We start from the raw sequence: 15,150 nt of genomic DNA on the forward strand, positions 1-15,150 counted from the left end.
GTTGCTTTATTGATGGCGCACTCTATGTAGTACTTGGCATAGGGGTCTGTAAGTGCACAAGTACCTTAGTGAACTGAAAAGAACATCTCTTATCTTTTTTTTACTTTTTATTTGGCAAAACAAAGCTCAGCATTACAGCAATTGGTATGGTGGATCTCGGGTACAACAATGGTATTCGTTACATTGGGTGTCTCGGTTGAACATCTCTTATCTTTTAAGCACAAACCAGCATGCTTTATAGGACACCTACAGCATCTCTCACATCTGACTTGTGCATACTGAATCTTGGATTTAAGTCTTGACCAACAGCTTTTACATGGAAAATCAAGCTATAAGTGAAAGTACACACACAAGACCTGTACTACCAAGCATCATCCATGTTTGAAAGAGTATTTCTCTACATCAATGAGAAGTTAGTGTCAGTTCTTGCCAACATATCTGAGAATTTGTAGGAGTACACCTGTAGCAGTGCCATGAGACATTTAAGTAAATGTGCCGGTATGTGACAGTCTATTTTAGTATCTATATGACTCTCTAAATTTTTGTGTAAGTTGCTATAAACAAACACCTCAGTGCCTGTCTTACAGTAAAGAGAACAACATAGATGTGACTACAGCTGTGTTTGAATCTGCTGCACACACATGTAGTTTCTGGGTAAGTGACTGGATGTATATGTGCTTCTGTAGCTGTCTTACAAAGCAGTGTAATAGAACTACAACACCCAGAATTCAAAGGAAAACGCTATTTGAGAACAGCACATTTTATATACACTAAGCCTGTGATCCAACTCGAAACTAAATATCTGATCAGGGATTAATACTCACAATATCTCAAAGATGGCTCATACACATTCACCCATATCCCTGATGCGCTGGGGGTCAATTTTGTTTCAATAATCTCAGTAATCAATGTCGTTTATACTTTCATAGCCAATATATATATATATATATATATATATATATATATATATATATATATATATATATATATATATATATATATATATATATATATATATATATATATATATATATATATATATATATATATATATATATATTACTAGAAAGATCTTCCCCAGTATATCCGGAAGAAAAACGAACCCTTGTGCGGTTGAATGAATCCTTTATTCCTCAGTCAGCCATTCGCCAAACGCGTTTCGAGTGCATAGCACCCTTGTTCACTGACGTTGAGTAAAGTTTTTTGCGGCCATTTAACTTTGCTTTACACGTGACCATACAACTACAAAATGAGTGTATAAGAAAACAGACTCGTAGTTTTTAGAATACATATGCAATAGTATGGTGTTGGCGACATGAATCACAATCCTATGTCATTAATATTAAACTGAAATAGTAAATCGTGACCGGCAGTGATTTCACTATTATAAACATTGTTTGATTATCTATTGCAATTATAGAATGTGAATAGTGCCCAAGTGGGCTTTCTTTATCAAACCATATTATTATCAAACAATGTTTTTAAAGAATTTCTTAAATTTCTTAAATTTCTTCCAGCCCCAGTGGGCTGTATTGCCAGTACAATGCATAAATTTATAAACAATTTGAGTCAATTAATACGGTGAAAGCTTTTCATAAAAGAAAATTTGTTAGGAACAGATTATTCAGAACTGAATATTAAAGGTGCGTGTACATATCCTGTTCAACATTCAAACCATCTGGCTGTTTGGAATTTAATTCAATTATGTAACGTGACTCCAATCTTCTTAGTTGTTTTTCCCTGTTACCTCCCCTAGGATTTTTTTCAACGGCATCTATCACAAAATATGTTAGGCCATCAGGTCGCTTATTATGGAATTTCTCGAAGTGTCGTGCGACAGGATATGATCTGTCGTCGTTCTTTATTGCTCTCAAGTGTTGAAGCACTCTCTTATGTACTTCTAATATTGTGCTGCCCACGTACCTCAAGCCACAAGGGCATTGAAGCACGTAGACAGCATAATCAGTTTTACATGAGAATTTTCCTTTGACCATCCACAGTTGTTTGTTTAAACCTGGTGCATATTTATATGTGTTTGCACCATATTTGCATGCTTTGCACTTGGTGCATTTTACAAATCCTTGCTTCTTCGTTAACCAAGCTGTTTTTGGTTTGGATTTTTTTAGATTGTTTCTGACCAAGGTTTGTTTGAACGATTTTGCTTTGCGAAATGTAATCTGCGGCCTGCGAGGGAGAACTTTTCCAAGGATTGGGTCATTCTTAATCACATGCCAGTGTTTGTTTAAAATGCCTCTTAGTTTAATGTGCTGTGTACTGTAAGTTGTAATGAATCTACCTGGTTGGATTAAAGACATTTTCCTATTTTTCCCTTGATCCTGTTCTTTTTTGTCAAATAGAATGTTTTCTCTTTTCCTTCTCTGAACTTTATGGATTGCACTGTCTATCCAATCATCCGGGTAACCTCTTTCCTGGAATCTCTCTTTTAGTACTGTTAGTTCTTCCTCTATTACCTGATCTTTGCTACAGTTACGTTTTGTGCGTATGCATTCACCATATGGAATGCTCTTTTTAAGATTTATGGGGTGGAAACTCTTTGCATGTAAGATAGTATTGCTGGAGGTAGGTTTTCGGTATAGTTTAGTTTCTATCTTACCACCTTCGATATACACTGTCAGATCCAGAAAATTAATTTTGGTCTTGCTCATTTCACTTGTGAATTTCAAGTTAAGGTCATTATTTTGTAAACTGTTGATAAATGACCTTGCCTCCTCTTCTGTACCTTTCCATATGACGAACAGGTCGTCGATAAACCTACTCCAATGCAAAATGTTATTCTCCCATTGTTGTTGGTTCTGCGACCTGACCACCTGCTCCTCCCACCAGCCCATATGCAAATTAGCATAGCTGGGGGCGAAGCAGGTGCCCATCGCAGTACCGCACACTTGGTGGAACAGTTCATTATTGAACATAAAGTAATTATTTGTCAGGCATCTCTCAATCATTGACAAGAGCATTTGAGTGTGAGCCCACATTGTAATGGGTCTTGAACCTAAAAAATATTTGACAGCCTTTATCCCATCGGTGTGTCGTATACTCGTGTAGAGTGTTGACACATCATTCGTTATTAAAAGATAATCGTCTTCCCATGGTAGGTCATAGATACCCCTCAAAAAGTCCCCTGTATCCTGAATATAGGAAGGTAGAGTTTGAACTAGGGGATTGATGAAGGATTCTACGTATTTTGAGGTATTCTCCAGGGCGCTGCCTATTGCCGAAATAATTGGGCGCCCTGGCGGTTCTTGAATGTCATTGTGGACCTTGGGAATTAGGTAAAAACTGCCGTTATTGGATGATCAATTTTTAGGAAATTATACTCATCTTGTTTGAGTAAACCCTGGTCAAACCAATGTTTTAATTGCACATTATACTCATCATTGCTGGTAAGCATAACTTTTTAATCCACTCGTACATAACATTTTTTGTTGTTGAGTTGTTTATAAGCTTCAGTCAGATATTTCTGTTTGTCCCATAGGACAATATTGCCCCCTTTGTCCGCATTGCGTATAATGCAATTTTCATTCTCGGACAATTTCTTTAATAGGGCTTGATACTCAGTTTGTTTAGTATATTTATTTCTCACATTTGTTTGACAACTCAATTTTTTAAGTTCGTTTGTAACAAGCTTCCCAAAAATGTCAATACCATCTCTTGCTGACATAGGGATGAATCGTGAAGTGGGTCTGAAGCCAGTTGGTACTCCTTGCCCAATGGATAAACCCTCTTCTTGTGCCATTGTTTCCACATCCGTTGTATTTGTTTCAAATGCACTTGCCGTGTCCATTGATTTAAGTTCCATCATTAGATCAAAGTCATCGACTTGTAATCCGCTTGCTGTAGTTGTGAGGCTTTCCATGATTTGTGCTCTTCTGTTAGTGTGTGCTCTTTTCTGCACAGGATTGATAAGAAAGTGTTTCTTCAATTTGAGTGTTCTTATGAATTTAAATAGATCTCTTTAAATTCATAAGAACACTCAAATTGAAGAAACACTTTCTTATCAATCCTGTGGGTGTTGTAGTTCTATTACAGTAATTTAACAGAGACCGGCTTCCGTGCGGTCTATCGACAACGAAGCAACTCTCGTTTAGGAGGAGGCATCTCATATACGGAAGACCTCAAGGCATATATATATATATATATATATATATTCACTGAAAAAACCATAGGTTTCAGGCACGTTATAGTTAGGAATTAGCATTTAAAAAAACCTCAGAAATTCACTGAAAAAACCATAGGTTTCAGGGGCGTTATAGTTAGCTGGACATTTCCCTCGTACAAAACCCTAGAAATTCCCCTGTTATAGTTAGTTCAGCTAACTATAACTCGCGCCCCCGCAATGCACTGCTGATGACGTCACATATTACATCACTCATGACATGGTCAGTGACATCACTCATGACATCTCAAATGACATCACTGATGACATCATCCATTGAGTATGTGTTTCTGAACAGTTTTAATATATATATAGGGAAAGGCCTGTTGAAAAATAAGTGGGTGTACAAGTGTGTGAATGGATGATTTTCTAGGTGTGTAACTGACTCTATAAGTGAGTCATTAAATGTATCTTACTGCAGACTAGTGACTAAACTATGTGAATGTCTGTATGTGTCTGTGTGTTGGTGTATAAGTGGCTGCATGGTTTTGTGAATAGCTATATGAGTGTCTATATGGGTTATTGATTGGTTGTCTGAGTATCTGTATGGGTGCCTGAGTGTTTGTGTGAGTAGGGTGTGTGTGACTGTGACTAGATGTGTGAGTGGGTGATTCAGTGGGTGCATGGTTTTAAGAGTGCATCTGTGATGGGCAATATATGGTTGGGTGAGTGTATGTATGGGTGTGTTAGTGATTTAATGTATATCTCAGTTGTACATGTGTCAGTAACTACATATGTGAAACGCAGTGTATATGTGTGTAAGAGTATATAACTATCTATATGTGAGAGTGTGTGATTTTGGGAGTGGCTGTATGCGCCATAGTGAAAGGATATCTGTGTCATGTGCTGTTTGTTTTTCTGCAGGAAGATACAGAATTTGTTAGTATTTTTATGAGTAAGTGAACTTAAGTGTGTTTAACTGTATAGGTGAGTAAATTGGACTGTGATTAATTATTTGCATGACTGACTAGATGTGTCAGTACCTCAATGGATGATTGGCGGTGTGTGAGTGTCTATATAGGTGTATAAATGCACAGAGTGACTGTAAGTATGAGTGACTGTACAGGTGAGTGAGTGGACATGTATGTAGACCTAAAAGTCAATGACTGGGTGTGTAGTTATTGGTATTGAAGTATCTATGGTTGTCAAAATGGCCGTTTGAAATTTTGAGTCGGTGTATCAAAGGTTATGTTAGGGTGTGAGAAGATGCACTAATTTATCACATGGATGACGTCATCAGTGAAGTCATCAGTGATGTCATTTGAGATGTCATCAGTGATGTCATCAGTGTTGTCACTGACCATGTCATGAGTGATGTAATATGTGACGTCACCAGCAGTGCATTGCGGGTGCGCGAGTTATAGTTTGCTGAACTAATTATAACAGGGGAATTTCTAGGGTTTTGTACGAGGGAAATGTCCAGCTAACTATAACGCCCCTGAAACCTATGGTTTTTTCAGTGAATTTCTAAGGTTTTTTAAATGCTAATTCCTAACTATAACGTGCCTGAAACCTATGTTTTTTTCAGTGAATTTCAAAGGTTTTTTTAAATGCTAATTCCTATCTATAACTTATTTCTAAAGATATCATGAAAAGCATTCTTTTTTAAAAGTAGGGTGCACATTAGTTTTGTGGAAAAGCATCTTTGTGATTGGCTAAGAAAAAGCAGTTTCAACGTGGAGTACCTATCATAGGATAAAATTTGCTCAGCTCTACCTCACCTGCTACTTGCATTTGGAAGGCACTGTTGGAACTTAAAACAATCGTGAACTTTTAACCTGCACGTGTCGTTAAATGTTCAAGAAAATGTTGCAAAAAAATATCGTTAAGTTTTAAAAAATTTATGAACTTTTAACCTGCACGTTTTGTAGAATGTTCTAGAAAGTGTGCTGATAGAATACGTTGCACTTCTGACTTCTATGTGTTGTTGAATATTTAAAAAACGGTTCATATGGAAAATTAAAAAGAAACCAATAGAGAAGTTTTGAAACCTAAAAGAATCAAGGAACTATTCTAATTTATTCTTTACATGTATTTATGTGTGCAGCAACAAAATTATAGACACAACAGCACTAGGAAGAGGAAGAAGCAGGGAGTGGGGGAGGGGAGATGGGCAGAATGGCACACATGCACAATTAAGTACAACACACATATAGACTAACAATGGCCAAAATGAAACACACCAACAAGGAGCACAAGTCACACAACCCACCAACATCACACCACTAAACGAGCATAGAAGTGAAAACCACGCTGCATTCATACAGGATTTGTAGAAAGGCCAGTCGTTGGTGTTGTGGGATGTCTGCGACCGTGGTCATCATGGATGAGATGCCCAGCATGTGGCACATGGTCAAGTTCACTGTGTGTTATATTGCCAAATGGCTGCTCCTCCCTCCCACGAGCCCCCACACTTTTGTACGGTGCGCTGTTGTATCTCATGCACTCGTACAGCACACCATTGTAGTGCCTATTTGTGCATGTCCTGCTACATTCCAACTACACCATCACAGTGCTGTTTGGAGGTGGTGCATGCCACTTTACAACATCGACTGCTGCTGCTCTTGTAGCAGGCCACACCGTAACACAGAGACACACTTACCGCACTTTCTGTACACGAACATGTCCGAGACACCCCGTTCTCCTTGCCGGATAGGCACACCCCTGCACTGACCTGTGAACCCCAGACCAGCACACGCCAGTTGTGCATGCAGGAGAATGCGTGCGTAGCTACACGTCCAGGCTCACTGCCAACGCTGAGGTGACAGCACACTGTGATGTTGCAGGGCTCGTGCCTATCATGCTAAGACAATGACCACAGGGACACACTTACTAAGATGTGGGTTTGAGGGGCATTGGCGGTCCGGGAGTTGTTGAGATGAGTCTTCTGGCCCTCATGGGTATTCCTGTATCATGCTCATTGACTCTATGGCACCTGTGGGTGTTCTGGTGTGGCTCTTGGCTGTGTTCCCTTTCATGGTGCAGGTAGTTGTCCTGCTTAACACCAGCAGAAAACAGGTGTAAAATCCCTGGTGCTAACTTGTCTTATCGCTGGAATTTGTTTCAAATTGCAATTGGTGTGAAAGTTGTGATGTGATTTTTTTCGTGTGCAGAACAATATACGAACTGAGCAGTGTATCTCGTCAAGATTCAGCACCTGACGCACTATTCCCAATCAATATAAATACAATGAGATTTCTTAATAGATTTTGTGTGTGCACTGTAAGTACAGCCAATACCTCAGTGCAATTCAATACAGGAATTTAGTATTTAGAATAAATTGGAAAGGTGCACCTCGTGTCTTTTTGCACGAGAACGGCTAGTCTCCATTTCATTACCAGCACTTTAACGGAAGTAAAGTTGAGATAAATCTAACACACTATTCAGAAAATGGTGCAAACTGCAGATATCACCAGTATTCCAGCGATAAGTGCCCCAAAATTTAATCAAATAACAGTAATAAGAACAAGAAAGAGTCGCACAGCAGTTAAGAGAACAACCAAAAACGTTATTATTATTTTTTTCCAAACTTTATTTTTTATAATCAGAAATAAGTAAACGATAAACTATTTTCAAACTTTATTTTTTTATTAACATATATATGAACGATAAACTAATAAACAAAATGTAACAACAATAATACAAAACAACAAGGCGGAACACTCCTGTAGACACCATGGATGTCGACGACAGACCTGGAAAATCAGAAAGATTGTTTAAAAAAAAACCATGGTATTCTCAACAAAATACCACAAGCAACAAATCACAGATATATAAAATGCATACAGCTAACAAAATGTTATAAGTTTAACTTACAAAAACTGTAAATGTTGCCGCTTTAAAATATTTACCGAATCTGAAGAAAATTTTTGCAGAAGGAACCACGCCCACAATGTTTTTCTTCAGTGGTGAGGACATTTTTTACTTTTCCCAAGGGGCAAACAAAGACCAATGCCACCTTGATCATGCACAAGATTTTCAAAAGAGTTCTGTTACGAGGGGATCCTAACAAAAAATACTCATGCGGCACGGCAAGTATGACGAAACACCTAAGGACCCTTCATCCGAACAATCTTGCACGAGAAGAGTGCAAACAGATGAGAAACTCTCCTATTCTGTATCTGTAAAAAAGAATCACAAATAAATGTATATTAATAACTTTAAAAATTATACTATTCCATTACTGTCCAAACACATTTTATTTAAATACTGACTAAGAAACTATGTCCCCGAACCACAAGTGTGACGATGGTTAAAACACTACATGCATAGTGCATACTACTTTGAAGCAGTTCATGTCCTAAAGCCTACCTCACTAAAACTCTACATGCTAACTGACTAAATGATTACAGTACTATAAGGAGACACACTGGGTGAGTGACAGGGTGTTTGCTAGAAGAGTATGAATACTAACTAGGGAATTGAAGGTGTGAAACACAACTGTGTAGGTGATTAGAAGACTGCATCCATACTGCATAGGCATTTAAAGCAGTCCATGTGCTAAGGCCTGGCTCACTGCATGACTACTTGGGTACTGACTGAATGATTAGAGTACAGCAAGGAGAGTGCCTAGGAGAATTTATTAGTGCTAGGCTTTTCGCACAGGGAATGGATTAGTACTTGGTACTGAATGGGTCACTAGAGGAGTGCAAAGGCAGTGACAAGTGCTGGACTGTATGGATACTGACTAGGAAATTGAAATTGTGAAAGACAAGTGTCTAGATGGTTAGAAGACTGCATGCATAGTGCATCGGGGTTTGAAGCAGTCCATGTGCTAAGGCCTGGCTCAGTGCATGAATACTTAGGCACTGAGTGAATGATTAGAGTACTGCAAAGATAGTATCTTGGTGAATTTATAAGTGTTTGGGTTTTAGCACAGAGAATGGATTAGTACATGGTGCTGAATGGGTCACTAGAGGACTGCAAAGGGAGTGACAGGGTGTTTCCTGGAAGTGTATGGATACTGACTGGGGAATTGAAGGTGTGAAAGGCAAGTGTGTAGGTGGTTAGACGACTGCATGCATTGTGGATAGGGGTTTGACGCAGTCCATATACTAAGGCCTGGGTCACTGGATCAGTACTTGGGTACTGACTGAATGATTAGAGTACTGCAAGGAGTGTGCCTGGGTGAATTTATAAGTGGTTGGGTTTTGGCGCAGTGAATGGATTAGTACATGATGCTGAGTGGGTCACTAGAGGAGTGCAACGGGAGTGACAGGGTGTTTGCTGGAAGTGAATGGATACTGACTGGGGAATTGAAGGTGTGAAAGACAAGTGTGTCGGTGGTTAGAGGACTGCATGCATAGTGGATAGGGGTTTGAAGAAGTCCATGTGCTAAGACCTGGCTCAGTGCATGAATACTTAGGCAGTGACTGAATCATTAGAGTACTGGAAAGAGAGTGTCTTTGTGAATTTATAAGTGTTTGGGTTTTGGCACAGTGAATGGATTAGTACATGCTGTTGAATGGGTCTCTAGAGGACTGCAAAGGAAGTGAGAGGGTGTTTCCTGGAAGTGTATGGATACTGACTAGGGAATTGAAGGTGTAAAAGACAAGTATATAGTATGTTAGAACACTACATGCATACTGCATAGACATTTGAAGCAATCTTTTTGGTACTTAGAAACGAAATACTCATACTACTTCTAGGACAGTGCTTAGGTAAAACTTTTAAATTTTCAGTTCTGCCACAGTGAACAGAATAGTACATGGTACTGCACCTTAGTGTCAAACCCTGACTCATTTTAACAATGCATAAGCAAAGACTACCTTCTAATGCTACTAAAACTTGACAACATGACAGGTTTTAAAAGAGTTATCTGCTAAAAAATACACAATGTTACCAAATGCTTCTCTCACAGTGGTTCCCAAATGCACACAGACTCACAGTGTGATTCTAGACAACAACCACTATACCTAGGAGTTTACCAAAAATCATTCACTACTGTGAAAGTGGTAAGGGAACTGCACACAATTTTCATATTTCAGGACTGCACTTTTATGTCAAAGCCTGACTCATTTAATCAAAGCATAAGCAAAGACTGGCTTCTAATGCTACTAAAACTTGACAACATGACCGGTTATCTGTCAGCAAATACACGATGTTATCAAATGCTTCTCTCACAATCCTTACCCAAATGCACCCAGACTCACAGTGTGATTCTAGACAAGCACCACTATCTCTAGGAGTTTACCAAAACTCATTCACTACAGTGCAACTGGTAACGGAACTGCACACAATCTACATATTTCAGGACTGCACTTTTCTGTCAAAGCCTGACTCATTTAATCAAATCATAAGCCATAACTGTCTTCTAATGCTACTAAAACTTCACAACATGACAAGTTAAAACAGTTATCTGTCAGCAAATACACGATGTTACAAAATGCTTCTCTCACAGTGGTTCCCAAATGCACACAGAATCACTGTGTGATTCTAGACAAACAACACTATCCCTTGCACTATACCAAAACACATTTCTTTTTTTTTTTTTTTTTTTTTTTTGAAACCGTTTATTGCAATTTCAAGTATATACAAGTATGGGCCTACAACCTTCCGGCCGGCCGCTAGAATGACAGGAGCATGTGACATACGTACAAAAAGGCACTTGGCGTAGCAGAGAAGTAAATCAGGAGGTATCAAGGACGTGGGCCACATGACTCTGAGCCCACAATACGGTTTCAGTTTATACGAACACAACAACACAAAAAAAAAACCCACACCCGCAAGGCAACCCGCAGTCAAAAGTAACAGCACGTGCACCTCAAATCGGGGACCCCAACCATCCACAGGAATCTAAAGAGGGGAAGGGGAGCAGATCAAGGACTGGGGGAACCCTGTGCCCGGGGCTGGGGGAGGGGGTCAACGAGGGGGACGGAGCTGGTGAGACAGCAGGCAGCAATGGTGGCTCGCAAATACCCCCGCGGTAGGCGTTCCAGGGGCCCCATACTTTCACCCACGCCCCAGGCTTACCCCTCGCCACATACACCACCTTTTCTCGGAACATGCACCAGTCCATGTGGTCTGTCCAGGCTGACACCGCCGGGGGCATCTGGGCTCCCCACAGCTGAGCGATGTCACGCTTAGCTACCATATATCCCAGAGTCACCCATCGCGTCTGCGGAACCGAGTAATCATGTGGTTCCCACACATTCAGCAAGCATCTCCTCGCTTCAGGCAACAGCGCGACATGCGTAACCACTCGCAGGACCTCATGCACACCACGCCAGAATCGCTCCACCTTCGGGCATTCCCACAGGATATGCAAAAAGGTCGCCAAGGCACCACACCCACGCTTACACAACCCATCCTCGGTATAGCCCATACGCAGAAGCCTTGGCCCCGTCATGTAAACCCGGTGGAGTATCTTAAGCTGGACGAAGCGAAGGCGAGCCGGTATGGCCACCTCCTTCGGAGAGGCCACCGCGGAAATCCAGTCCTCGTCGTCCAACTCCAGCCCATCGGCAACCCAAGCCTCGCGGAGGCCAGTCAGCAAGCCCGAGCGGTCATTGATCAATTTCTTGTAAATGAGGGAGATCGTGCTGTCCGGAACGTGGCCGTCTAGCACTCTATCCTCCAGGGGGAAGACTCCGGGATGGAGGCGACGTCTGGGAAGACGGAGCCCAGTGCGTGACGGACCTGCAAGTACCGAAAGTATTCACTGCCCTGCAGCTGAAACTCCGTCTGCAGCGTTTCGAATGTTTTGAATCCCCCCCTCGTCCAGAGATCCCCCACTTTACTGATGCCTATCGTGTCCCACTTCTCGAAGCCCTTCGAGGTCCACAGGGAACCCAACCGCTGCGGCGCATACAACGGTGACGCCCGGGTCAAACGGTCCTTCCACCCCATAGCTGCGTTGGCCGCGTGCCACACTCGCACCATGACACGCGTAGGGCCCGTCAAGCGGGGATCGGGCGCGCCAGAGTAGAGCGCGCGATTGTAATCGCCACCGGGCAGGAGCATCTTGTCCATTTCAAATGCCGGGTTCAAAGCGGGCCCATAGAGGCCGTGATTAATTGCAGCTAGCTGGGAGGCCCAGTAATACCGCTTAATGTCCGGGAGGGCAATCCCCCCGTCGTACCACGGGAGCGTCAACTTCGCCAGGGCTATACGCGGCCTCCCGTCCCAGAAAAGGCGGCGCTGTAGACTCTCCACCTCGCGGAAGTAGCGCGCCGGGACTAAGTCCATAGTATTCTGGAGAGCGTACAGGAAGCGCGGCAACGACATCATCTTAAACAATGCCGCCCGGCCGAGCGGCGAAAGCGGCAGACGCCGCCAACGCACGACGTCTTCCTTCAAGCGCTGGAGGGGGGGAAGCAAGTTCCGCTCGTAGCGGGCCTCCGGGTCCAGCGTGATATAGACTCCCAGGTACCGAAATCCCTGCGAGGCAATCTGGATCGGACAGCCCCGCGGGAGAACGGGAGCCTCCCCGGAAAGCACATAGACACATGATTTAGCCCAGTTGATGACGAGGCCCGAATTACGGCCAAAGGAGCGCAGGACGTCAACCAGGACAATCAGTGATTTGCGCGGGGAGGCTAGGTACAAAAGGATATCGTCAGCATAGAGGGACACGCGGTCCTCATACTCGGGGGTCCAACGGAGACCACGGATGGAAGGGTGCCACCGCAGCCACTCCGCCAGGGGTTCCAAGGCCATTGCAAACAGGAGCGGCGACAAGGGGCAACCCTGTCGCGTGCCCCGTCCCAGCGCGAATGGGGCTGAGACTCGTCCATTCACTACCACCTGCGCCAATGGGCCCGAATACAACAATTTAACCCAGCTGATGAACCCCGGCCCAAATCCAAATTTCGCCAACATCGCCCAAATGTATGGCCACTCGAGCGTATCAAACGCCATGGTGGCGTCTAAGGACGCCAAGATGGCCGGCTCCCGCACAAACGGAACACGCGCGAGCACCCCGTGCAAGCGCCGCAGATTAAGGGCCGTGTTGCGATGGGGAATAAAGCCGGACTGGTCTTGGTGGACCAGATCGCCCACCACGCCGACCAGTCGGTTGGCAAGCACCTTGGCGAGGATTTTGGGCTCCGCGTTCAAGAGCGAGATAGGCCGATAGGATGTAACCCGGTCTCGGGGTCTCCCCTCCTTGTGGATCACCACAATTGTAGCCAGACGCTGGTCCGGCGGGAGGGACCCCCCCGAGTGGGCCGCCAGGAACATCGCGCGGAGGTGGGGTGCCAGTACATCCGGTCGCAGCTTATACAACTCAATAGGGATGCCGTTCGGGCCCATGGCCTTGCCAGATGCGACCGAGCGTATGGCGAGGGCAATTTCGTCCGAGGTGGGAGCAGCATCCAACGACTCCCTGTCCTCCACCGAAAGGGAGGGTAGCGCGATATCCCGAAGCAGGGCATGGGAATCCGCCTCCGAGCAGGGAGAGACCGGGGAATACACCTCGCGGAAGTAGTCCGCGAAGCAAGAGACAATGTCTTCTGGCTCGGTGACACGTACACCATCCATCCTCTCAATCAACGGGACCACACGACTCGCTCTCTCCTTTTTATCCAACCATGCAAGCAGTTTACCAGCCTTATCACCCACATCATACAGTCGCCCCTGTTGCTCTCTATAGAGGCCCCTGGCCGCCTCCGTGACGAGGGCCCTGTAGGCCGCCTGCTTAAGTTGTAGGACATGTAGTGCAGCATCCGTCACCCCACCCTCTAGATCACCCTCCAATTCAGCGATTTCGGCCTCCACCCGGGTCACCTCCTCTTGCTCGCGCCTCCGGGCATGGGATATGAAGGAGAGGGCCTCCCCTCTAAGAACTGTCTTGAAGGCTTCCCACAGGGAGATAGCCGAAGGGACAGACCCCACATTCTCCTCAAAATACCGCTGCAAGGATTTAATCAAGTCAGCACGAATAGTGGGGTCGCGCAGGTACCAGGCATTGATTGGTGCTACCCTTCCCTCCCCCCTCGGGAAGACATCAAAGTGGAACAGGAGCGGGGAGTGATCTGAAATACCCCGCGCCAGATGGCGCACCTCTCCCACTCTCCCAGCATAGGCGGCAGGGACAAGGATATGATCAAGCCGCGAGAGGCTACCATGGGCACCCGAATGGAAAGTGTACTGCAGCTGCGTGGGATGTTTTAAACGCCAGCAGTCCACCAATCCCAGTGTATCTAAGAGGCCGGACAGCCACGCCTGCGCCCGGGGGAGGTCCCTAGGGGGGTAACGATCCATAGTCCCAGAAGCCACAGCATTGAAGTCCCCCCCAACCACCAGAAGCCCCCCCGGAAGGTCAAGGAGGAGGCGCCCCAGGTCCGCAAAAGTGGTAGACTGTAACCCCGGTGGGACGTACACTGAAACCAAGACAACTACTTTGCCCTCCATTCTCCCCATCAAGGCAGTGTAGCGCCCCCTTTCATCATGGCGCACCTCGTCTATTTCCAGCGGGAGCGAGTTCTTAACCATGATGCCCACCCCCCGCGAGCCAGACGTGAAGCCCGAGTGGGCCACCAGACGATAGCCACGCCGATTCATGGCACAAAAGGAATTACCAATAAGGTGTGTCTCCTGCAGAAAGACCACGTCTGGCGAAATTCGTTTCAGATACTGCAGGACCACACCTCGCTTGATCCTATCCCCCAGTCCATTAACGTTCCACGACAACAAAGTCAGGTCCCTACCCCCCATCACACACAGAAGCCATCATTCGTCCCCCCGAGAGCACCACAAAAACACCAATACAGTAAAGGGTTTGCCTTGCGGAAAAAACGAACAACACCCCACCCCAACCCACCCATCCCAACAAAACTCCCCCCTCCCTGCACCCCTGCATGAGCCCAGACAGCCCCCCCAAAGTGCAGTGTGCCTGTCGCCCCATGAATGAGAAAACTAACTAGTCCCCCAGAGGAGGAGGGAGAGCCCCCAAGAGACCCCGTACGACCTCCACAGGAGGGGAACTTACACAATCAGACAATGGTGACAGTAATGTTGTCCAGAGCAAGGCCTAC

At 44.5% G+C, this 15,150-nt stretch overlaps 1 protein-coding gene across 2 annotated transcripts in view; it reads left to right on the forward strand.

Annotated features, from left to right (window-relative positions):
* The window catches only part of LOC146789879 (uncharacterized), a 499,281-nt gene that overhangs the window by 39,119 nt on the left and 445,012 nt on the right, over positions 1-15,150 (forward strand). The gene's annotated exons all lie outside the window — the stretch shown is intronic.

The sequence above is a fragment of the Triturus cristatus genome, chromosome 10 (assembly GCF_964204655.1).
Source record: "Triturus cristatus chromosome 10, aTriCri1.1, whole genome shotgun sequence".
Lineage (NCBI taxonomy): Eukaryota > Metazoa > Chordata > Amphibia > Caudata > Salamandridae > Triturus > Triturus cristatus.